The sequence below is a fragment of the Rana temporaria genome, chromosome 2 (assembly GCF_905171775.1).
Source record: "Rana temporaria chromosome 2, aRanTem1.1, whole genome shotgun sequence".
NCBI lineage: Eukaryota > Metazoa > Chordata > Amphibia > Anura > Ranidae > Rana > Rana temporaria.
Genome location: NC_053490.1, coordinates 531713883 through 531741431, shown reverse-complemented (window position 1 = coordinate 531741431; position 27549 = coordinate 531713883). Strand labels below are relative to the sequence as shown.

The following is a 27549-nucleotide window of genomic DNA, read 5'->3' as shown; positions in this document are numbered from 1 at the left end:
TAATATGGGGACACTGATATATATATATAATATGGGGACACTGATATATATATATATATAATATGAGGACACTGATATATATATATCATATGGGGACACTGATATATATATATAATATGAGGACACTGATATATATATATAATATGGGGACACTGATATATATATATAATATGAGGACACTGATATATATATATCATATGGGGACACTGATATATATATATAATATGAGGACACTGATATATATATATAATATGAGGACACTGATATATATATATATAATATGGGGACACTGATATATATATATATAATATGGGGACACTGATATATATATATATAATATGGGGACACTGATATATATATATAATATGAGGACACTGATATATATATATATATATAATATGAGGACACTGATATATATATATAATATGGGGACACTGATATATATATATAATATGAGGACACTGATATATATATATAATATGGGGACACTGATATATATATATAATATGGGGACACTGATATATATATATATATATATAATATGAGGACACTGATATATATATATAATATGGGGACACTGATATATATATATAATATGGGGACACTGATATATATATATAATATGGGGACACTGATATATATATATAATATGGGGACACTGATATATATATATATAATATGGGGACACTGATATATATATATAATATGAGGACACTGATATATATATATATAATATGGGGACACTGATATATATATATAATATGGGGACACTGATATATATATATAATATGGGGACACTGATATATATATATATAATATGGGGACACTGATATATATATATATATATAATATGGGGACACTGATATATATATATATATAATATGGGGACACTGATATATATATATATATAATATGGGGACACTGATATATATATATAATATGGGGACACTGATATATATATATATAATATGGGGACACTGATATATATATATAATATGGGGACACTGATATATATATATAATATGAGGACACTGATATATATATATAATATGGGGACACTGATATATATATATAATATGGGGACACTGATATATATATATAATATGAGGACACTGATATATATATATAATATGAGGACACCGATATATATATATAATATGGGGACACTGATATATATATATAATATGAGGACACTGATATATATATATAATATGGGGACACTGATATATATATATAATATGGGGACACTGATATATATATAATATGAGGACACTGATATATATATATAATATGAGGACACTGATATATATATATAATATGAGGACACTGATATATATATATAATATGGGGACACTGATATATATATATAATATGAGGACACTGATATATATATATAATATGAGGACACTGATATATATATATAATATGAGGACACTGATATATATATATAATATGGGGACACTGATATATATATATAATATGAGGACACTGATATATATATATAATATGGGGACACTGATATATATATATAATATGGGGACACTGATATATATATATAATATGAGGACACTGATATATATATATAATATGGGGACACTGATATATATATATAATATGGGGACACTGATATATATATATAATATGAGGACACTGATATATATATATAATATGGGGACACTGATATATATATATAATATGGGGACACTGATATATATATATATAATATGGGGACACTGATATATATATATAATATGGGGACACTGATATATATATATATATAATATGAGGACACTGATATATATATATATATATATATATAATATGGGGACACTGATATATATATATATAATATGGGGACACTGATATATATATATAATATGGGGACACTGATATATATATATAATATGGGGACACTGATATATATATATATATAATATGGGGACACTGATATATATATATAATATGGGGACACTGATATATATATATATATAATATGGGGACACTGATATATATATATATAATATGGGGACACTGATATATATATATAATATGGGGACACTGATATATATATATATATAATATGGGGACACTGATATATATATATAATATGAGGACACTGATATATATATATAATATGGGGACACTGATATATATATATAATATGAGGACACTGATATATATATATAATATGAGGACACTGATATATATATATAATATGGGGACACTGATATATATATATAATATGAGGACACTGATATATATATATATAATATGGGGACACTGATATATATATATATAATATGGGGACACTGATATATATATATATAATATGGGGACACTGATATATATATATAATATGGGGACACTGATATATATATATAATATGGGGACACTGATATATATATATAATATGAGGACACTGATATATATATATAATATGAGGACACTGATATATATATATCTAATATGGGGACACTGATATATATATATAATATGAGGACACTGATATATATATATAATATGAGGACACTGATATATATATATAATATGGGGACACTGATATATATATATAATATGGGGACACTGATATATATATATAATATGAGGACACTGATATATATATATAATATGGGGACACTGATATATATATATATAATATGAGGACACTGATATATATATATAATATGAGGACACTGATATATATATAATATGGGGACACTGATATATATATATAATATGGGGACACTGATATATATATATATATATAATATGAGGACACTGATATATATATATAATATGGGGACACTGATATATATATATAATATGGGGACACTGATATATATATATAATATGAGGACACTGATATATATATATAATATGAGGACACTGATATATATATATCTAATATGGGGACACTGATATATATATATAATATGAGGACACTGATATATATATATAATATGAGGACACTGATATATATATATATAATATGGGGACACTGATATATATATATAATATGGGGACACTGATATATATATATAATATGAGGACACTGATATATATATATAATATGGGGACACTGATATATATATTGTGATACATTTGCCTATATGTCTCAGTTTACTGCTCCCTGCTAGCCAGGTTATTGATGTGCTAATGTCCCCTCACTATTTCTAAAGGTTAATTGATCTATTGTGTTGTGTGAAGGAGAGCTGGGTTTAAGTGGCTTGTGTTAATTATTCTGATTGCTTCATTGTGGTAATTATCTCTCTATATGCGGGGTCGAGCGGTCTGGTTGATGTATTCAGTACAGCTAGTGCTCAGCGTCATTGATGTCATTGTCTAAAGAAAATGTGTTTTCAGCATCGGCCCCGTCGTGTCTACCTATAATCTGTATGGAAGCCCCAGTGTGAGGGGGGCGGAGATTTGTCATTGTAACAGTTTTGGAAATGACATATAAGCTGTGTGTTATAACATTAAAGTCTGTGTTGTTCAAGCAGTAAGCTGGTCTCATGTGTGGCTTTCTGGGCGATTCCAGGGATATCCCTCCTCGTGGAATATTGGGGTGATTGTCGTTATGGGAAGAAGGGAACGTTGACGGGGATATCATACCGATACCGTCACAATTGGTTGGTAGCAGCGGGATCTTCCCTTCTATTCCCCTTCACACCCGGATTCCAAGCAGACACTGGAAGAACTACTGGAAGTTCGTGGAAGGATCGCTAGCAACAAAACCAAGCGGGTCATCATAGCAGAATTAATGGAGATAGACCAGGAGGACGGGATTGCAGCAACGCCAGCAGTACAAGAGATGGAGACACCAGTGATTCAGGAGGAGTCACCAACCAACAAGCTAATGAGAGAGAAGCTAGCGTGGTTCGGCCCGAACCCAACGCCGGATGTGGTTCTGAAAGTGATGGACCTGTTAGCGGAGGAGGCTAAACAAATAAGGGACGCAGAGCTACAGTTAAAACTGGCAGCAGTCCAACAAGCAGCCGCACCTTCTACGAACAGTGAGTACAGCACAGCAGACGCAAGGAAGATTCCGTTTAGCGCTTTTAAAGCTTTTGATGAAAAGGACTGTGAGATTGATAACTACCTGGCGGATTTTGAGCGACAATGTAACCTGCACCGAATAGCTAGAAGAGAGTGGGTTGCAATATTGTCAGGCAAACTGTCAGGCAAAGCTTCTGATGCTTTCCGGACCGTGCCAGATCAGGATATCCATAGCTACGCCCGGGTTAAAGAAGCGCTCCTGGCTCGTTATGCAGTAACCCCAGAGTCCCACCGACAGAAGTTCAGGGACTCACGCAAAACCACGAAAGACTCTTACGCAGAATGGGCATGCCAGCTGTCCCTGTCGGCCTCTAACTGGGTTAACAGCAGCCAGGCCACCACCGCAGAGGACATTTTGCAACTAATGCTCCTGGAGCAATTTTACAACCACATCCAGACGGATGTCAAAGATTGGGTGAGAGATCGCAGGCCCATGACTCTACCAGAGGCCGCGAAGTTGGCGGATGAATATGCGGATACTCGCAAGACAAACCAGGTCACACCGCGGGTACAACCTCCACAACCAACGGCGCCCTCACACCCACCAGCCGCTAGATACCAACCGCCTAACAGACCGATGACATCTAGCCCTCGCTACCCACGCCAGGAGGACAACGAACAACGCTGCTTCCGGTGCAAACAGTTGGGTCACTTCAAGCAGAATTGCCCCATGAACGACAACACCAGGTCAAATTGGTCTCAACCGGGGTACCGCCCACCAGCAGCAGCCCATTGTGTAGACTCGGCTTGGGATCCCCAGGAGCTGGGTCAGGAAGAACCATTGGGCACCCCTTACGAAGCCCTCATGGTACAATCTGTTATTACGGACAACAGGGAACACCATTGTCAGCTGGTCATGGGCGACCGCCATGAGCCGGAGGGGCCTTGGAGGGAGCTGTGCAGAAAGAGGCACCGCCAGCTACCCTCCAAGAAGAAGAGGTCCTGGAAGTCATATAACCAGCGGACCTGGGAGGAGAAGAAGCGACTGGAGGAGATGGAATCGCAGCGGGCGCCCCAGATGCGGGCCGAGATGTTCGCCAAGGGCCCACCGGTGGCCCCTTACACCACCACCCAGTTCCTGATGATGAAGGACCACGTGGAGAGCCTGCAGGACATGAGCAAGCAGGATCTGATCCGTGAGTACATAGAGCTGGAGGAGTGCATAAGCCGCATGGAGGAGGAGAACAACCACCTGAGGTCACAGCAGGCTGACCCCCCCAGGCTCCATGAACTGGAGATGGAGCTGGAGAAGCTCAAAGAGGAGAACCGGCGGCTGCGGAGGGAGCAGGGGGTGGCTGACCTTATGGGGCTCTGAGTCCCCTCTCCCCCCCCCCCCCGGACTCTGAGCACCAGTGCTACAGCATTTCAACAAATATAACTTTTTCTTTTTATGAATCTCCTGGGATTGTCACTTCAGAGCCATAACCTGCCCCCTCCCATAGCGGGACACCTAGACGGCGGCGCACAGACCCATTCGCTGTCTTCACACTGACTTCTGGTGACTTTGCAGATCGCACAAAGACTTGGGGACTGACCGGCGTGTGATCTGACGACCCGGTGACATACCTGAGTCTGAAGCAGTTGCCAAGGGAGGTCAGTCATGCCAAACGGAGTTAACCTCTGACTAATAGCTCTGAACCCGTCAACCCTACTGGACCAGGGAAGGTCCAACCGGGTTTGCCGGAGCAGGGAGCAAAAGGGGGGCCATTGTGATACATTTGCCTATATGTCTCAGTTTACTGCTCCCTGCTAGCCAGGTTATTGATGTGCTAATGTCCCCTCACTATTTCTAAAGGTTAATTGATCTATTGTGTTGTGTGAAGGAGAGCTGGGTTTAAGTGGCTTGTGTTAATTATTCTGATTGCTTCATTGTGGTAATTATCTCTCTATATGCGGGGTCGAGCGGTCTGGTTGATGTATTCAGTACAGCTAGTGCTCAGCGTCATTGATGTCATTGTCTAAAGAAAATGTGTTTTCAGCATCGGCCCCGTCGTGTCTACCTATAATCTGTATGGAAGCCCCAGTGTGAGGGGGGCGGAGATTTGTCATTGTAACAGTTTTGGAAATGACATATAAGCTGTGTGTTATAACATTAAAGTCTGTGTTGTTCAAGCAGTAAGCTGGTCTCATGTGTGGCTTTCTGGGCGACTCCAGGGATATCCCTCCTCGTGGAATATTGGGGTGATTGTCGTTATGGGAAGAAGGGAACGTTGACGGGGATATCATACCGATACCGTCACATATATATAATATGGGGACACTGATATATATATATAATATGGGGACACTGATATATATATATATATATATATATATAATATGAGGACACTGATATATATATATAATATGGGGACACTGATATATATATATAATATGAGGACACTGATATATATATATAATATGAGGACACTGATATATATATATAATATGGGGACACTGATATATATATATAATATGAGGACACTGATATATATATATATAATATGGGGACACTGATATATATATATATAATATGGGGACACTGATATATATATATAATATGGGGACACTGATATATATATATATAATATGGGGACACTGATATATATATATATAATATGGGGACACTGATATATATATATAATATGAGGACACTGATATATATATATAATATGAGGACACTGATATATATATATATAATATGGGGACACTGATATATATATATAATATGAGGACACTGATATATATATATAATATGAGGACACTGATATATATATATAATATGGGGACACTGATATATATATATATAATATGGGGACACTGATATATATATATAATATGAGGACACTGATATATATATATAATATGAGGACACTGATATATATATATAATATGAGGACACTGATATATATATAATATGGGGACACTGATATATATATATAATATGGGGACACTGATATATATATATATATATATAATATGAGGACACTGATATATATATATAATATATAATATGAGGACACTGATATATATATATATATATATATAATATGGGGACACTGATATATATATATAATATGGGGACACTGATATATATATATATAATATGAGGACACTGATATATATATATAATATGGGGACACTGATATATATATATATAATATGGGGACACTGATATATATATATAATATGGGGACACTGATATATATATATAATATGGGGACACTGATATATATATATATAATATGAGGACACTGATATATATATATAATATGAGGACACTGATATATATATATATATAATATGGGGACACTGATATATATATATATAATATGAGGACACTGATATATATATATAATATGGGGACACTGATATATATATATATATATATATATAATATGGGGACACTGATATATATATATATATAATATGAGGACACTGATATATATATATATATATATAATATGAGGACACTGATATATATATATATATATATATATATATAATATGGGGACACTGATATATATATATAATATGAGGACACTGATATATATATATAATATGGGGACACTGATATATATATATAATATGAGGACACTGATATATATATATAATATGGGGACACTGATATATATATATATATATATATATATAATATGGGGACACTGATATATATATATATATATAATATGGGGACACTGATATATATATATAATATGAGGACACTGATATATATATATAATATGGGGACACTGATATATATATATAATATGGGGACACTGATATATATATATAATATGAGGACACTGATATATATATATAATATGAGGACACTGATATATATATATATTGGGGGGTATAATTAATCCTGTGTGGTAAATGCATGGTTGAAAACTGTGATGTATGAATAATGTGTTTCTACAATGGCAATAAATCTTATCTTATCAGTGCCAGAAAAATTTCATGTTTGGAAAAATGTATAACAAACTATGAAAAATCAGTGCCCATCAGAGCTGCTTTTCAGTGGTGCCTATCAGTGCTGCTTATCAATGGTGATTATTAATGTCACTTATCAGTGGTGCCTATCAGTGTCGCTTATCAATGGTGCCCATCAGTGCCGCTTATCAGTGGTGCCCATCAGTGCTGCTTATCAGTGGTGCCTATTAGTGCCGCTTATTAGTGGTAATTATCAATGTCACTTATCAGTGGTGCCTATCAGTGCCGCTTATCAGTGGTGCCTATCAGTGCTGCTTATCAGTGGTGCCTATCAGTGCCGCTTATCAGTGGTGCTTATCAGTGGTGCCCATCACTGCCACTTATCAGTGGTGCCTATTAGTGCCGCTTATCAGTGCCTATCAGTGTTGCTTATCAGTGGCGCCTATTAGTGTCGCTTATCAGTGCCGCCTATCAGTGCCGCCTATTAGTGATGCCTATCAGTGCCGCTTATCAGTGCCAACTATCAGTGCTGCCAATCAGTGCCTCCTCATCAGTTGCACCTATCAGTGCTGCCTATCAGTTCCCATTAGTGCCACTTATCAGTGACGCCTATCAGTGCCACCTATTAGTGCCGCTTATCAGTGCCGCCTATTAGTGCTGCTTATCAGTGCCCAGTGGGGCTGGTGCTCAACATTTTTGGGGGGGCGCAAACGGGAAAAAAAACCAAACAATTGCAGCCTCACTGTACCTATCAATTGTCACCACTGTGCCATGCCATCAAATGCAGTCACTGTGCCATCAAAACGCAACCACTGTGCCATCAAACGCAGCCACTGTGCCATGCCATCAAAACACAGCCACTGTGCCATGCCATAAAACGCCATAAAACGCAGCTACTGTGCCATCAATTGTCACCACTATGCCATCAAACACAGCCACTGTGCCCCCAATTGTCGCCACTGTGCCCCCAATTGTCACCACTGTGCCCCCAATTGTAGCCACTGTGCCCCCAATTGTCGCCACTGTGCCCCCAATTGTCGCCACTGTGCCCCCACTTGTAGCCACCGTGCCCAGTACCCCCCAGGTTACCTGATTGGCTGAGACGCCTGTCAGTCTTATCCTCGGACGTACGGCCGGTACGTCCCGAGGATGAGCTTCAGAAAGCCGACTACAGCCTCAGGGCTGTACTCGGCCAGCCTATCAGGGCCGCTGGCTCTGATAGGCACTTCCACACAGCCAGTCAGCTGCCGCTATTCAGCTGACCGGCGCTCAACTTCCGGCCAGCTGAATAGTGGTCGGCAGCGGCGAAAATATACAGATTCATACAGTGTATGAATCTGTATATTTTACTGGCTGTGAGCGAGCCAGAGGGGGCGGCGCTCCTGCGTCCCTATGGACGCACCGCCACTGTCAGTGCCTATCAGTGCCTATTAGTGATGCCTATCAGTGCCACCTTTCAGTGCTGCCAATCAGTGCCTCCTCGTCAGTTGCACCTATCAGTTCCCATTAGTGCCACTTATCAGTGACGCCTATCAGTGCCAATTATCAGTGAAGGAGAAAAATTTATAACAAACTATGAAAAATAAATATTTTTCCCAAATTCTCGGTCTTTTTTTGTTTATTTAGCATAAATATAAAACCCCAGTGGCGATTAAATGCCACCAATAGAAATCTCTATTTGTGGGGAAAAAACTCCCCAAATGTCCTGTGTGTACAGCGTTGGATGACCGCGCAATTGTCATTCAAAGTGTGAGAGCGCTGGAAGCTGAAAGCTGTCCTGGGCAGGACGGGGGGGGGGGGGGGGGGGTGTCCCGTGTTGAAGGGGTTAATGACGTATCAATGATTACAGAGCTGAGTGATTTGTGCCTTTTTATATCTTCTCGGAGTTCAGTGTTAAGCCCCTCCCCCCGTCATATACTAATAATGGGAGACTTCTCAGGTTATATAATATCCTCCCGTCTTCTCTTCCTGAATGATTTATTTTCTCTACCTGTCCGCCCCCCCGTTCCCCGCACACAATGGACTGTTCCAGGTGAGCTGTCATCAGGACTGGCTCATCCAGCGGAGGTGTCAGGTGGGGCCGGCAGAAGGCGATGTGCTTCATTCCAACCTGCAGAGCGCTCAGCCGTCTCCGGCCTCTCGGGAGACACAGGCGAGACGCCGATCCCACCTACCTGTCTGACAGCTGCCTGGGATCGTTATACAGAACCCATCCAGAGAAGATCCGACCAAACCACCCTATGTGTTCACGGTAAGATCCTCTCCAAGCTGGCCACACACTTTACAATCCAATTGTACAATCTCAGGGCCATCTTCTTTATATTTAGCAAGAGCTGTACATTCCATATGTATCCAATCCTACATTTCCACCACTTACAGGTGTCCCCATCAGAGTGCCCCTATACATCAGGTGTCCCCATCAGAGTGCCCCTATACATCAGGTGTCCCCATCAGAGTGCCCCCAGAGATCAGGTGTCCCCATCAGAGTGCCCCCAGAGATCAGGTGTCCCCATCAGAGTGCCCCCAGAGATCAGGTGTCCCCATCAGAGTGCCCCTTTACATCAGGTGTCCCCCATCAGAGTGCCCCTTTACATCAGGTGTCCCCCATCAGAGTGCCCCTTTACATCAGGTGTCCCCCATCAGAGTGCCCCTTTACATCAGGTGTCCCCCATCAGAGTGCCCCTTTACATCATGTGTCCCCACCAGAGTGCCCCTTTTATTCAAGTGTCCCCATCAGAGTGACCCTTTACATCAGGTGTCCCCATCAGAGTGCCCCTTTTATTCAAGTGTCCCCATCAGAGTGCCCCTTTACATCAGGTGCCCCATAGATCAGGTATCCCTATCAGAGTGCCCCCATAGATTAGGTGTGCCCATCAGCGTGCCCCCATAGATCAGATATCCCTATCAGAGTGCCCCCATAGATCAGGTATCCCTATCAGAGTGCCCCCATAGATCAGGTGTGCCCATCAGAGTGCCCCCAGAGATCAGGTGTGCCCATCAGCGTGCCCCCATAGATCAGGTATCCCTATCAGAGTGCCCCCATAGATTAGGAGTGCCCCCATAGATCAGGTATCCCTATCAGAGTGCCCCCATAGATTAGGAGTGCCCCCATAGACCAGGTGTGCCCATCAGTGTGCCCCCATAGATCAGTTATCCCCATCTGAAAGCTCCCATAGATCAGGTGTCCCCATATGAGTGCCCCCTTTACATCAGGTGACCCCATCAGAGAGCTTCCATAGATCAGGTATTCCTATCAGAGTGCCCCCAGAAATCAGGTGTCCCCATCAGAGTACCCCTTACATCAGGTGACCCCATCAGATCTCCCCCATAGATCAGGTATTCCTATCAGAATGCCCACAGAAAGCAGGTGTCCCCCTTTAGAGTACCCCTTACATCAGGTGACCCCATCAGAGCATCCCCATAGATTAGGTTCCCCCATCAGAGTGCCCTCTTGCATCATAAGTTCCCATCAGAGGGCCCCCATTAGAGTACCCCTTACATGAGGTGACCCCATCAGATCTCCCCCATCGATCAGGTATTCCTATCAGAGTGCCTCCAGAAATCAGGTGTCTCCATCAGAGTACCCATTACATCAGGTGACCCTATCAGAGTGCCCCTTACATCAGGTGTCCCGTCAGAGCTCCTCCTAGATCAGGTTCTCCCATCAGAGTGCCCTATTACATCTGGTGCCCCGTCAGAGTATCCCTTACATCAGGTGACCCCATCAGAATGCCCCCATAGATCAAGTGTCCCCATCAGAGTGCCCGTTTACAACAGGTGACCCCATCAGAGAGCTCCCATAGATCAGGTATCCCTATCAGAGTGCCCCTAGAAATCATGTGTCCCCATCAGAGTATCCCTTACATCAGGTGACCCCATCAGATCTCCCCCAAAGATCAGGTATTCCTATCAGAATGCCTCCAGAAATCAAGTGTCCCCCTTTAGAATACCCCTTACATCAGGTGTCCCCATCAGAGCTCCTCCATAGATTAGGTTCCCCCATCAGAGTGCCCTCTTGCATCATAAGTTCCCATCAGAGGGCCCCCATCGGAGTACCCCTTACATCAGGTGCCCATCAAATCTCCCCCATCGATCAGGTATTCCTATCAGAGTGCCTCCAGAAATCAGGTGTCTCCATCAGAGTACCCCTTACATCAGGTGACCCCATCAGAGCTCCTCCTAGATCATGTTCCCCCCTCAGAGTGCCCTCTTACATCATGTGTTCCCATTAGAGGGTCCCCATCATAGTACCCCTTACATGAGGTGACCCTATAGATCAAGTGTCCCCATCAGAGTACCCATTACATCAGGTGCCCCCATCATAGTACCCCTTACATCAGATGACCCCATCACAATGTCTCCATAGGTAGGTGTCCCCATCTGAGTGCCCCCATAGATCTGGTTCCCCATCAGCGTGCCCCCATAGATCAGGTGTGCCCATCAGAGTGCCCCTTTACATCAGGTGTCCCTATGCCCTTACATTAGGTGACCCCATCTGAGTGCCCCCTTTGAGTCTGAGTGCCCCTAAAGATCAGGTGTCTCCATCTGAGTGCCCCCACCTTTGCACCTTATCTTGCACGGTGCCAGTTCTGCCCTTTCACACAGGAACATGCGTGATTTCAATGGGATGCCCTATACGCGAGAAATGCAGAAAAGAAAGTCCCATTGTATAAAACCCTAAAGAGGAGAAGGCCTGAAACGCGTTGGCTGTGCTTGATGTAAAAATAATTAATTTGTTTGATTGAACCTTCAAACTAAATGACGGTTTGCAGTAGGCGCTTGTTCAATAAAAGATTTTAATTGAACCTTCGTGCCCAACAACATATCCAGGATTTGATCATCTGATGAGCGATGTATTTATCGAGGTCAGAGAGACTAAGACCAGGTCCTATATACACCTCACTTTCACCACAGGCTCCCTTCCTCCAAGGAGAGCGCCCCCTCTTTTTTACAAACCTTGTATAATGGTAACCCTGAAGAAGGTGAGACCTTTCCCCTAAAACGCGTTGTCTGAACAGGCCTCCAAGCTAGATGTCCTAAGAGGGGCGTGCTGACAATGCGACAAAGTGAGATGACTGCCTCAGGTGGCAATCTTTTGGGGGGGCGGCACTGAGGTTGCTGACAATGCGCCAAAGTGAGATGACTGCCTCAGGTGGCAATCTTTGGGGGGCGGCACTGAGGTTGCTGACAATGCGACAAAGTGAGATGACTGCCTCAGGTGGCAATCTTTTGGGGGGGCGGCACTGAGGTTGCTGACAATGCGCCAAAGTGAGATGACTGCCTCAGGTGGCAATCTTTTGGGGGGGCGGCACTGAGGTTGCTGACAATGCGCCAAAGTGAGATGACTGCCTCAGGTGGCAATCTTTTGGGGGGGGCGGCACTGAGGTTGCTGACAATGCGCCAAAGTGAGATGACTGCCTCAGGTGGCAATCTTTGGGGGGCGGCACTGAGGTTGCTGACAATGCGACAAAGTGAGATGACTGCCTCAGGTGGCAATCTTTTGGGGGGCAGCACTGAGGTTAGAATGTCCATGTGTATACACAGGGCAACATTACTGAGCTGGTTGCTAGGACACTGGCGGCTTGGTCGCACAGAGTCATTGGTTGTTATGGTGCACCAGAACAGCCAGTGACTCTGTAGGGCCCAGCCATCTGCATTCTAGCAACCAGTAATGCTGGGCGATCCATCCGCTAGCATCCTAGCAACCAGTAATGCTGGGCGATCCATCCGCTAGCATCCTAGCAACCAGTAATGCTGGGCGATCCATCCGCTAGCATCCTAGCAACCAGTAATGCTGGGCGATCCATCCGCTAGCATCCTAGCAACCAGTAATGCTGGGCAATCCATCCGCTAGCATCCTAGCAACCAGTAATGCTGGGCAATCTATCCTCTAGCATCCTAGCAACCAGTAATGCTGGGCAATCTATCCTCTAGCATCCTAGCAACCAACGACAGACAACCACACAGTATCATTGGTTGCTAGGACACTAGTAGATGAGCCACAGCATCATTGGTTGCTGTGGCAGCATCCTAGCAAACAAAAGGGGAAGTTTGAAAAAACTGTGAGATAATTGCCTCAGGTGACAATGTGTGGGGCACTGGGGCCAGAATATCCACCCTGGACACTCTGCCCTTACTGTAGCTCAGGGCAACATTACTGAGCTGGTTGCTAGGACATTTGGTTGGCTTGGTCGCACATCATCATTGGACTCTGTAGGGCCCAGCCGCCTACGTCCTAGCAACTAGTAATGCTGGGCGGTCCACCCGCTAGCATCTTAGCAACCAATGACAGACTATCACACAGTATCAGTGGTTGCTAGGATGCTGGCAACTGAGACACAGCATCCTAGCAAGCAAAGGTGGAAGGTTGCAAAAACTGTGAGCTGACTGCCTCAGGTGACAATGTGTGGGGCACGTAGACAGAATGTCCATACTGGACATGCAGCTCAGTAATGTTGCCCTGTATACACAGTGGCAGCATTACTGAGCTGGTTGCCAGGACACTGGTTGTTATGGTGCAGTCGCCATTCCACGCGTGTGCGCAAAAAGACACTCGCCTGTCCCACAATCCAGCGCCGGCAATACTACTGTAGGGCATCCGGCTGTGAAAGCTTGCAGCTTCACAGCCGGGTGCGCATGTCTCACTGCACTGTGCTGCATAGCCGGGGCAATCTTCTGAGACCTGTGACGTGTCCCAGAAGATCGCGGGGAGGAAAGGACGCCTAGGTGGCCCAAGCTGAAGTGGGAATTTCGTTATTAATTGTGATGCATCGCGGAATCGAATCGTTGGCCAGATAATCGTAATGGAATCATGAGACCAGTGAAGATGCGCACCCCTACAAGGTGTACCTAATAAAGTGGCCGGTGAGGGTATATTTTGTAGGTAGAACACTAAAAAAGGTTTGTCGAGGTGAAAGATCTGCTGATGACCGTTTACAGCTTCAGATCTAATATTTCATATACAGAAGAAGGTATTTGTCACGTGCGTCACTCTCCTGGATTTGTGCGCTAGCCGGTATTTTAGCCCCGGGGGGTCAACCTCACCCAGAATCGTTACTCCAGACCTTGGTTGGTCGAGCGACCTGCAGCTTCTCTCTCAGAGTCCCCCCAGCAGGAGTTTGTGTCCCTCCACCCCCCTGCAGGTTGTTTGTTTGCTGCAGGAGCCCTGGAGGGGGTATAAGCAGGGCCGATCCGCCCTATAGGCTCACTATGCAAGCCGCTTAGGGCCCCGCAGAGCTGCGGAGGGCCCCCCAAATTACTAGAGGCCCCGCCTGGTGAGAAGTCATTTTTGGCCCCTCACCCCCGCTTCTCAACTCGCTGGCTGCATGGGAGAAGAGGTAAGAAGTCAGCACCCCCCTGCCTCTCACTTTAATGTGACATTGTGACATGTCACTGTCGGCAGCGCCCCACTCCCCCCCCCCCCTTAGGGCCCCAGGGAGGTCAGGATCGGCACTGGGTATAAGAAACCAGCCTAAACTTGCCAACGACAATGCGAGAGCTGAAACACGAGTCGGGGCCTTTAACCACTTCAGCCCCCGGACCATTTTGGCTGTCCAATGACCGGGCCCCTTTCTGCGTCGCTTTAACTGACAATTGCGCGGTCGTGCGACGTGGCTCCCAAACAAAATTGGCGTCCTTTTTTCCCCACAAATAGAGATTTCTTTTGGCGGTATTTGATCCCCTCTGCGGTTTTTCTTTTTTGCGCTATAAACAAAAAAAAAAAGAACGACAATTTTGAAAAAAAAAAAGCAATATTTTTTACTTTTTGCTATAATAAATATCTCCCAAAAATATATAAAAAAACTATTTTTTTTCCCTCAGTTTAGGCCAATACGTATTCTTCTATATATTTTTGGTAAAAAAAATTATCGCAATAAGCGTTTATCGATTGGTTTGCGCAAAAGTTATAGCGTCTACAAAATAGGGGGTCGTTTTATGGCATTTTTATTAATATTTTTTTACTAGTAATGGCGGCGCTCAGCGTTTTTTTGTCGTGACTGCGATATTGTGGCGGACACATCAGACACGTTTGACGCTATTTTGGGACCATTGTCATTTACACAGCGAACAGTGCTATAAATATGCACTGATTATGTGTAAATTACACTGGCAGGGATGGGGTTAAACAGTAGGGGGCGCTGAAGGGGTTAAGTGTGTCATAGGGAGTGATTCTAACTGTCTGGGGGATGGGCTACTAGTGACAGGACACTGATCACTGTTCCCAATGACAGGGAGCAGACGATCAGTGTCCTGTCACTAGGCAGAACAGGGAAATGCCTTGTTTACATAGGTAACCCCCCGTTCTGCCTTGTTTACATAGACATCCCCCCCGTTCTGCCTTGTTTACATAGACATCCCCCCGTTCTGCCTTGTTTACATAGGCACCCCCCTGTTCTGCCTTGTTTACATAGACATCCCCGTTCTGCCTTGTTTACATAGGCACCCCCCCCTGTTCTGCCTTGTTTACATAGGCACCCCCCCTGTTCTGCCTTGTTTACATAGGCACCCCCCCTGTTCTGCCTTGTTTACATAGGCACCCCCCTGTTCTGCCTTGTTTACATAGACTTCTCCCCGTTCTGCCTTGTTTACATAGACATCCCCCCGTTCTGCCTTGTTTACATAGGCACCCCCCCTGTTCTGCCTTGTTTACATAGACATCCCCCGTTCTGCCTTGTTTACATAGGCACCCCCCCTGTTCTGCCTTTGTACATAGACATCCCCCCGTTCTGCCTTGTTTACATAGGCACCCCCCCCTGTTCTGCCTTGTTTACATAGGCACCCCCCGTTCTGCCTTGTTTACATAGGCACCCCCCCTGTTCTGCCTTGTTTACATAGGCACCCCCCGTTCTGCCTTGTTTACATAGACATCCCCCCGTTCTGCCTTGTTTACATAGGCACCCCCCTGTTCTGCCTTGTTTACATAGACTTCACCCCGTTCTTCAGCTCCGTAACACGATCAGGGGCACCAAGCGGACATCGAGTCCGCGGGTCCCATGGGCACGGATATATATATATACACAGGGCTTTTTTTCAGGGGGAACTAGGTGGAACTCAGTTCCACCACCTTTGGCTCAGACCCTTTGGTTCCCGCTCACCACAATCACTTGTAAACACAGAAGTCTGGTTTCTGTGTTTACAAGTGACAGCTCTGCACTCTGTGTGTAACCCTCCTGAACTCTGCACTCTGTATGTAATGCAATTCTGGTATTTACTGCCCCTTTAAGACCCTTCTACTGTTTGTGAATTCTGAACGGGGTCGTGGTTGAGTTCCTGCACCTATTTTCTGAGAAAAAAAGCTCTGTATATACATATAAATATACGTTACTTTGCCTGCCCGTGCCATTCTGCCGACGTATATCGGCGTGAGCCGGTCCCTAAGTGGTTAAAGGATAAGACTTTTGGAGGTTTTCTGGGGGACAGGAAATGAAATGTGGGATCTAAAGCTCTCTCTCCATTTCCCAGCCATCTTGGTTTGTTCTTGAAAAGTTTAAATGTTTTGTCATTGATGTTAATGTTATTAATGTTAATAAAGCTCTAGCTAAAAATAAGAAACCCATAAAAAAAAAAAACACAGCTGCAATATTCACCTTCAATTCAGAGATCTTCCCGCAATACCTTTTTCTGCCCCTAGATGTCCTCAGTCTGATGGCCAGCATCATTCAACCTTCTACCTCTGAGCCTCGGTCGCCCCCAGCCTGCGAAGAGACAGTGAAAGGAGAAGCAGCAGACCGATGAGCTCATCTCTCTGTTGCTCTGGTCTCTCCTCCTATCAGCGTGCTTCTTGTCACTGCATGAGTTGATTGGCTCCTTGTACTGCTTCTTCCTCTCACACTCCAGCCCTGCTGTACAGGGGCTGTCTTTTATATCTGCCGGCTTTAAGGTACCTTCACCTTCACATCTTCACAGAGTCCTAAGCTGGCCATACATTGAAGGTTTATAATGGACGGAGTGTGCTGGAGGGCCTATTGTTGCTGGCTGCTGGGGGATCTATAGTTGCAGGGAGGTCTATTGTTGGTGAAGGAGTTATTGTTGGTGGGAAGGTCTATTGTTGGTGAAGGAGTTATTGTTGCTGGGGAGGTCTATTGTTGTTTGTGGGGGATCTATTGTTTCTTGGGGGGTCTATTGTTGCTGGGAAGGTCTATTGTTGGTTGTGGGGGATCTATTGTTTCTTGGGGGGTCTATTGTTGCTGGGAAGGTCTATTGTTGCTGGGGAGGTCTATTGTTGCTGGGGAGGTCTATTGTTGTTTGTGGGGGATCTATTGTTTCTTGGGGGGGTCTATTGTTGCTGGAAAGTTTTATTGTTGTTTGTGGGGATATATTGTTTCTTGGGGGGGTCTATTGTTGCTGGGAAGGTCTATTGTTGCTGGGAAGGTCTATTGTTGCTGGGAAGGTCTATTGTTACTGGGGAGGTCTATTGTTGTTTGTGGGGGGTCTATTGTTGCTGGGGAGTTATATTGTTGTTTGTGGGGGATCTATTGTTTCTTGGGGGGGTCTATTGTTGCTGGGAAGGTCTATTGTTGCTGGGGAGTTCTATTGTTGTTTGTGGGGGATCTATTGTTTCTTGGGGGGGTCTATTGTTGCTGGGAAGGTCTATTGTTGCTGGGGAGTTCTATTGTTGTTTGTGGGGGATCTATTGTTTCTTGGGGGGGTCTATTGTTGCTGGGGAGGTCTATTGTTACTGGGGGGGTATATTGTTGTTTGTGGGGGATCTATTGTTTCTTGGGGGGGTCTATTGTTGCTGGGGAGATCTATTGTTGTTTGTGGGGGATCTATTGTTTCTTGGGGGGTCTATTGTTGCTGGGAAGGTCTATTGTTGCTGGGGAGGTCTATTGTTGGTTGTGGGGGATCTATTGTTTCTTGGGGGGTCTATTGCTGCTGGGAAGGTCTATTGTTGCTGGGGAGGTCTATTGTTGTTTGTGGGGGATCTATTGTTTCTTGGGGGGTCTATTGTTGCTGGGAAGGTCTATTGTTGCTGGGGAGGTCTATTGTTGGTTGTGGGGGATCTATTGCTTCTTGGGGGGTCTATTGTTGCTGGGAAGGTCTATTGTTGCTGGGGAGGTCTATTGTTGTTTGTGGGGGATCTATTGTTTCTTGGGGGGGTCTATTATTGTTGGGGAGGTCTATTGTTACTGAGGAGGTCTATTGTTGTTTGTGGGGGATCTATTGTTTCTTGGGGGGTCTATTGTTGCTGGGAAGGTCTATTGTTACTGGGGAGGTCTATTGTTGTTTGTGGGGGATCTATTGTTTCTTGGGGGGTCTATTGTTACTGGGGAGGTCTATTGTTACTGGGAAGGTCTATTGTAGTTTGTGGAGGATCTATTGTTTCTTGGGGGGGTCTATTATTGTTGGGGAGGTCTATTGTTACTGAGGAGGTCTATTGTTGTTTGTGGGGGATCTATTGTTTCTTGGGGGGTCTATTGTTGCTGGGAAGGTCTATTGTTACTGGGGAGGTCTATTGTTGTTTGTGGGGGATCTATTGTTTCTTGGGGGGTCTATTGTTACTGGGGAGGTCTATTGTTGTTTGTGGGGGATCTATTGTTTCTTGGGGGGGTCTATTGTTGGTGAAGGAGTTATTGTTGCTGGGGAGGTCTAATGTTGCTGGGAAGGTCTATTGTTGCTGGGGAGGTCTATTGTTGTTTGTGGGGATCTATTGTTTCTTGGGGGGGTCTATTGTTGCTGGGGAGGTCTATTGTTGTTTGTGGGGGATCTATTGTTTCTTGGGGGGTCTATTGTTGCTTGGGAGGTCTATTGTTGTTTGTGGGGGATCTATTGTTTCTTGGGGGGGTCTATTGTTGCTGGGAAGGTCTATTGTCGCTGGGGAGGTCTATTGTTGTTTGTGGGGATCTATTGTTTCTTGGGGGGGTCTATTGTTGCTGGGGAGGTCTATTGTTGTTTGTGGGGATCTATTGTTTCTTGGGAGGGGTCTATTATTGCTGGGGAGGTCTATTTTTGCTGGGGAGGTCTATTATTGCTGGGGAGGTCTAGTGTTGTTTGTGGGGGATCTATTGTTGTTGGTGGAAGGTCTATTGTTGGTGAAGGAGTTTTTTTTTGCTGGGAAGGTCTATTGTTGCTGGGGAGGTCTATTGTTGTTTGTGGGGGATCTATTGTTTCTTGGGGGGGGTCTATTGTTACTGGGAAGGTCTATTGTTGCTGGGAAGGTCTATTGTTGCTGGGGAGGTCTATTGTTGCTGGGGAGGTCTATTGTCGCTGGGGAGGTCTATTGTTGTTTGTGGGGGATCTATTGTTGTTGGTTAGGGAGCTACTGTTGCTGGGGGGGTCTATTGTTGCTTTGAGGGTTGATTGTTGCTGGGTGGGATATACTATTGAGGGGAGAATCTGTTGTTACTGGGAGGGTTCTATTGTTGTTGGGGGATAAATTGTTACTGGGAGGGTTCTATTGTTGTTGGGGGATAAATTGTTACTGGGAGGGTTCTATTGTTGTTGGGGGATAAATTGTTACTGGCGGGGGTCTTGTTGGTGGTGGAATTTATTGTTGCTGGAGGGTTCTCTTGTTGCTGTTTGAGATCTATTGTTGCTGGAGGGGATGTTAAAGTAGAACTATAGGCAAAACGTTCATGTTCGATAGGGTAATGAAGGGTCATAACCCCTGTTAGTTTATTTTTTTGCCATCTTTGCCCCATTGGGGAGGTTCCACTCACTTCCTGTCCCATAACCAAAACAGGAAGTGAGGAAAAAATCCCTGAAAATTAAGGGAATACCCCCCCCCCCCCCTCAGGTCACCAGAACTAGTGTCCCCAGATTTCCCCTCTATTACTTTTCTGGGGACAACCCAAAATTTAGGATTTTCTTTTACTTTCACTTTCGATGATAAGAGACTTTGGGGCAGATCCACAGAACAATTACGCCGGCGTATCTCTTGATACGCCGCGTAATTTTAAATTTCCCGCGTCGTATCTTTGTTTTGTATCCTCAAAACAAGATACGACGGCATCTCGGCTAGAACCGACAGGTGTACGTCTTAGTACGCCGTCAGATCTTAGATGCAATTTTTCGCCGGCCGCTAGGTGGCGTTTCCGTCGAATTCCGCGTTGAGTATGCAAATTAGCTAGATACGGCGATCCACGAACGTACGACCGGCCGGCGCATTTTTTTACGTCGTTTGCGGTCGGCTTTTTCCGGCGTATAGTTAAAGCTGCTATTATGAGGCGTACTCAATGTTAAGTATGGGCGTCGTTCCCGCGTAGAAATTTGAAATTTTTACGTCGTTTGCGTAAGTCGTTCGCGAATAGGGATTTGCGTAGAATGACGTCACCGTCGGAAGCATCGGCTTGTTCCGGTTTAATTTCGAGCATGCGCACTGGGATACCCCCACGGACGGCGCATGCGCAGTTAAAAAAAAACGTCGTTTAAGTCGGGTCACGACGTATTTACATAAAACACGCCCCCATCACAGAGATTTGAATGCCGCGCCATTACGCCGCCAAAGATACACTACGCCGCCGTAACTTACGGCGCGGATTCTTTGTGGATTTGAAAAAAAAAAAGTCAGTTACGGCGGCGTAGCGTATCTTAGATACGCTGCGCCCGGCGGAATAATGCGCCGCTGACCCTTTGGGTTCAAGAGTCTGGGATTTGGGGTCACCAGTAGGGACCACGCTCTGTGCTTTATGGGGTGACTTCCTCCGAGCCTGTCCCTGAAGAAATTGTGTGATGACGTCGCGCCCGGGTACCTGGAAGTAAACAAAGCCGCGATCGCGGCTGAAAGCATGAGATCGGTGATTTTTTTTTTTTACGCTCTCATGCTTTCCAGCCTGGAGGAGAGGTGTGGAGTCTTATTGACCCCGCATCTCTCCATAAAGAGGACCTGTCACAGTATATTCCTATTTTTTTTAATTTTTTTTATTATAACTCTTTTTTTATTTTAAAACAAATCAGTACAACACATATGTATATAAAAAAAAATAATACATAACAGAACATTATTACAAAACAACAGTCACGGTCCATCTTATTATTATACATCCCCTTTTACCTTGTTGTCAAAATCAAACATATATCTCCTTCTTACGTATCTCTCCCCTTCCCAAACATCCCTGAGAGAGAAAGAAGAAGAAAGGGAGAAAAAAAAAACAAACCCACCCTACTTCCCTCTCCTCCGACCCTTCTCCATATTCCTGTGGTTTCTCATTAGACATGTGCACAGCAAAAATGTTCGTTTATTTCTGTTTAGTTTCTGTTCGTTTATCGTGATTCGTAACGAGTCGTAATTTCGTAAGACGTTAGTTATCGTATTCGTACTCTTTAGTATTTTCGTAACACTCTTTTTTCCGTTTCCGTTTTTTTCTGTTAGTTTATTTTCCGTTGAATCGAGATTCGTATTTTCGTTATATTTTGTATTCTGCCGCATTCGTATTTTTAAAATGATTTTATTCGTTTTTACGTTAGTTTAATTTTCGTTGTTTTGCTATTCGTATTTACATTATATTTTCCATCATGCCGCATTCGTATTTTCGTAAGAAATATATCTTCGTTGCTTTATGATCATTCGTATTTTCGTGTCTAATTTCCTTTGATTGTAAAAACGTACTTTTGTAGATTTTATTGCATTCGTAATTCTGTTAGAATACATTTTACGTTTATTCGACACACTACTTGTCGTAATTTTGTAATTGGTACTTTACTGTGATTGACTTGACTGTCTTAGTTAGCGCACACACCCTGTCTAGAATGAAGTCTGACGTAGAAGAAAACTAAAATATGTCAGATATTACAAATACAAATATGTCAGATATTACAAATACAAATATGTCAGATATTACAAATACAAATATGTCAGATATTACAAATACAAATATGTCAGATATTACAAATACAAATATGTCAGATATTACAAATACAAATATGTCAGATATTACAAATACAAATATGTCAGATATTACAAATACAAATATGTCAGATATTACAAATACAAATATGTCAGATATTACAAATACAAATCTAGAAATTAGATGCACTGCAGTCTAACACAGAAAAAGACACAAGGAGCCAGGAGGTAATGAGAAAGAAGCTCATTGGGGGAAGGAACAAACCTCTTCAGAGGAAAGAGACAGCGCTCAGTGGCTATTGGTCAATGTCCAGAAATATTTCAGTACTAACGAAAGCTAATTTACATTATTTTGTATTTTCGTTGTTTTCATTTCAGTTTTCCGAAGATTCGTAATTTATTTTTCGTTAGTTTTCGTTTTTTAGTCTTTGTTCGGCATTTCGGTTGTTTTCTTTTCGGTCTTCGAATATTAGTAAGTTTGCATTTTCGTTCATTTTGTTTTTCGTAATTTTTTTTTTTTTTTTGGGTTCGGTATTTTCGTTGTTTCTATGTTTTCGTTTCTTTCATCTTTCGTATCTTCGTTGTTTTTCATATTCGTTATTTTGAAAATATCGTTATTCGTTATTAATTGCGCTAAACCGTTCGTTCATTCGTATGTTAACGAATCAACTAAAATAACGAAAATTGACGGAAAACGTATTCGTAACTAAAAAAATTGCACATGCCTATTTCTCATTAAATCCCACATATACCCAATCCGAGTTCCCGGGCTCCTTCTATACCATTCAGCCTTATCCTCCTTAACCTTCCCCCCTGTGGTCCATATAGGACTTCCAGGGAGTCCAAGTTCTTAAATATTTTCCCCTTTTATATTGTGTTGTCAGGACTAACTCTTCTAATTTGCTTATTTCCCTAACTTTACATATCCACATCTCCGCTGTTGGTGGAACTGGTGACTTCCACCTCTTCGTTATACAGGCCTTAGCGGCATCTAATAGATGGCATATAATCATTTCCCTATAGGCTTTTTCTGGTATTTGGTTTAAATGCAGAAGATAGAATTCCGGATCTTCCGGAATCTCATAATCTGAGCAAAACTGTAAAGCACTTTTAATCTCTGCCCAAAAACTCCTTATGCCGCGTACACACCATCACTTTATGTGATGAAAAAAAACGACATTTTCTGTGAAGTAAAAAATGACGTTTTTGAAACTTCAATTTTCAAAGACGAAGTTGCCTACACACCATCGTTTTTATCACAATGATCTAGCAAAGTGAGGTTACGTGCCACCACGTTTTACCATTGAAGCTCGCTTCATAAGTAGCTTCTGGGCATGCGTGGATGAAAAAACGTCTTAGAAAACGACGTTTTTTGCTACACACGGTCAATTTCTGTGAAGTAAAAAGTTGACGTTTTGAAAAACGACACATAAAATTGAAGCATGCTTCAATTTTTTTGGTAGTTTTTTACAAGACATAAAACGACGTTTTCCCCCACACACGGTCAATTAAAGTGACGTTTTTAAAAACGTCATTTTTTTTCATCACATAAAGTGATGGTGTGTACGCGGCATTAGAATTGGGCACTCCCAGGATTTTATGTAGCATCATTCCTTTGCTTCTCTGGCACCTCCAGCATTTATCTGATACCTCTGCAAAAATTTTGTTTAACTTTTCTGGTGTCCTATACCATCTCGTGAAGATACCATCTCGTGAAGATCTTATAGTTTGTCTCTTGTATTCTCACACATATTGATGTTTCGTGTGTTCGCCTGTATATGCATTGTCGCTGTTCCGAACTGAAGGACTTCTCCAATTCCCTTTCCCATTCCTGAACGCACCTCAGAGGGCAACCTCCTGATCGTACTAATAACTCATAGCTTATGTTCATTACATATTACATATTTTCTCAAATTTCATGAGTGGTCTTTCAAAGCTCTCTGGATTTGGCAAAGTGTTCAGGAAGTGAACTATCTGAAGTGCATTCCAGAATTTCAAACGGAATACATTTCCTATTTCCATCAGTTCCGCTATGGTTACCCATCTTCCCATGTGGATATACCTTGCTACTTGTGTACACTCTCTTTTTCTCAACTGCCAGAATGCTCCGTCTTCGTATCCCGATGGGAAGAGGGGGTTACCTATCCAGAGGTGTATTTAGGTTTTGTGCTGCCCTAGGCCTGACTAAACTCGCGCACCCCCTAATTTAAATATGACACACCCCTTCCTGTTTAAGACACGCCCTAAAAAAATTGAGTGGGGACACTAGTTCTGAGGGCCGGTTGGGGGGGCAATGAATTCTCTTAATTTGCATAGATTTCCTCTCACTTCCTGTTTGGCTATGGGGTAGGAAGTGAAGGGAAATCTCTGCAATGGGACGGGGATGGTAACAAATAAACTGACAGGGGCTCTAACCCCCCCCCCCCTTTAATCTATCCACAATCAAAAACAAAGTGTAGCCTATAGTTCTACTTTAAGCACAAATTTCTGATAATTTTATGGAGAGGACTAAGAAGATATAACCATGGAAATGGTGCAGCAGAAAAACACCCCCCCCCCCCACAGGCCACTTGCATACCAGAAGCAGTGCGGCCGCTTTATGGGGGCGCTAGACTAATTTGCCTCTCAGCCCAGTCCACCCCATAAGACTGCCGCTACACTAACAGTGTAGCGCAAGCCGGCGGGGACTCTTTCCGTGCTGCCCCCCTGCAAAGTGCTGCCCTAGGCCTGGGCCTTGTTGGCCTAGGCCAGGATACAGCTCTGTACCTATCACTGGGTATAGTGGGGAGGTCCTGGGCTCGATGCCCATCATAGGTAATGCTGCTGCACAGATCCTCACCGTGTTACCCACTATTGGATTTTTATTCATTTCTGAGGCAAACCACCACGGTGCTCTTTCTAGAGGTGTTTTGAATTGCGCCTGTTCAATTTGTACCCATAGCTTTGTATCTGAATGCCTATTCCAGTCTATTAGCCTGTTCAGATGTGTTGCGTAATAATATTTCCTTATATCTGGGACTCCCAGTCCTCCCTGCTGCTTAGTGCTCATTAGTTGTTTCCTATGTATCCGGGGGTTCTTATGTGCCCATATGAACTTAAAGATCACTCTCTGACACTGTTTAAAATACTTTGATGGAATATGTATTGGTAATGTTTGTAATAAATACAAGATTTTCGGGAGTATGTTCATCTTAATAATATTACAGCGTCCTAGCCAGCTATGAAAACCCTGGTTCCACTTATCCAATAAGATCTTTACTTTCTGTAAGAGGGGTGGGAAGTTCAGCTCAAAGATCTTCTCCACCTTCCCTGCTAATTGTATACCAAGGTATGTCAGAGCATTATCAGTCCATTTAAACTTGAATTTTTGTTTTAGATAGTTTATCGCTGTATGTGGGACGTTTACCCCCATCGCTTCCGATTTATTAAAATTGATACGTAGGTTCGATAAAGATCCGTATCTCTCTAATTCCTTCATTAATTCTGGAATTGTGATCAACGGATTTGTAAGAGTGAACAACATATCGTCTGCATAAGCTGTAATTTTACAGTGGTTCTTCCCTATTTGTATGCCTGAAATATTAGAGTTTGCTCTTGGCGTACACAGAAAAGGCTCTAGTGACAGGGCAAATAGAAGTGGAGACAGAGGGCAGCCCTGTCTTGTCCCATTTGAGATTGTGAGGGGCTCAGACAGAATTCCGTTGGCCCGTACCTGGGCTGTTAAGCCTGAATACATGGAGAATATCCACTGTATTATTTTGTTCCCAAAGCCGCCGTATTTTAGGACTGCCCTCATGTAACTCCACCTCACCCTGTCAAAGGCCTTCTCTGCGTCCGTATTGAGAAATACGCATTGCGTCTGTGTTGTGTTCGCTAACTGCACCAGGTTAATTGCCTTAATTGTGTTGTCTCGTGCTTCCCTGGTAGGGACAAATCCCACCTGGTCCAGGTTTATTAAGTCTGGGATATGTTGTTGTATCCTGTTTGCTAAGACCTTGGCAAAAATCTTCACATCCGAATTTAATAACGAAATTGGTCGGTAGCTTCCACAGAGGGCTGGGTCTTTCCCCTCTTTTGGTATCACCGAGATATACGCTAGCAGGGTATCTTTGGCTAAACTGGCCGATGTCCCTAAGGCATTAAATAGTTTAACCATATATCCTGATATCGAGGGAATTTTATAATATTGACCTGTAAAACCATCGGGTTCCGGGGCTTTCCCCCTTTTCAATATGCTTACTGCTACTTTTAATTTCCTCCTCGGTTATAACGTCATCTAATTTCTGTCTATCCTCTTCTGATAGTCTTGGTATTGCAGATTCTGTTAGATACAAATCAATTTGTTCTCTAGTCGGGGGCTTGCTCTGTATATTGTAAAGAGAGTGATAGTATTCCTGGAACTCCTTTGTTATATCATTTGGTTTTGTAACCCTCTGTTTCTTGGGTGAGTTAATATGTGGAATATAGTAACTCAGCTTCTGTTCTCGTAGTAGTCTCGCCAGTCTTTTCCCACACTTATTCCCTGACTCATATTCAGCCTTTTCACATCTCTGCATTGCCGCTTTTACTTTATAGTACAGGAGATCTGTGTGATTTCAGTTCTTTTACTAGCTAGTTCTTTCTCTACGTTTGTTGACCATGTTTGCTTATGTTTGCCTTCCAAGATGGCTAGCTCCTTTAATAGCCTATTTAACTTTTCAGTACGTTTCCTTTTGATCCTAGATCCATGTTTAATTAACACACCTCTAATAACCGCCTTGTGTGCTTCCCATATAATTCCAGGGTCGCACTCT

The 27549-nt window shown here is 43.0% G+C and overlaps 1 protein-coding gene and 1 long non-coding RNA gene across 3 annotated transcripts in view; one reads left to right on the top strand and one right to left on the bottom strand.

The window, feature by feature from the left end:
- Window positions 1-27549, top strand: part of GRAMD1C (GRAM domain containing 1C) — a 101891-nt gene that overhangs the window by 21651 nt on the left and 52691 nt on the right. Inside the window, exon 1 of one of the 2 annotated variants that reach the window (XM_040339126.1) lies at window positions 10020-10222. The exons of the other annotated variant lie outside the window; for it this stretch is intronic. The gene's annotated coding sequence lies outside the window, so the exon portion shown is untranslated. Of the gene's footprint in view, window positions 1-10019; window positions 10223-27549 lie in introns of those variants that run through there. 2 annotated transcript variants of the gene reach the window in all.
- Window positions 24483-25622, bottom strand: LOC120928049. The gene is made up of 2 exons (XR_005747165.1): window positions 25523-25622; window positions 24483-24897 (listed from the first exon to the last, which is right to left on the bottom strand). It is a non-coding gene; the product is annotated as an uncharacterized LOC120928049 (long non-coding RNA).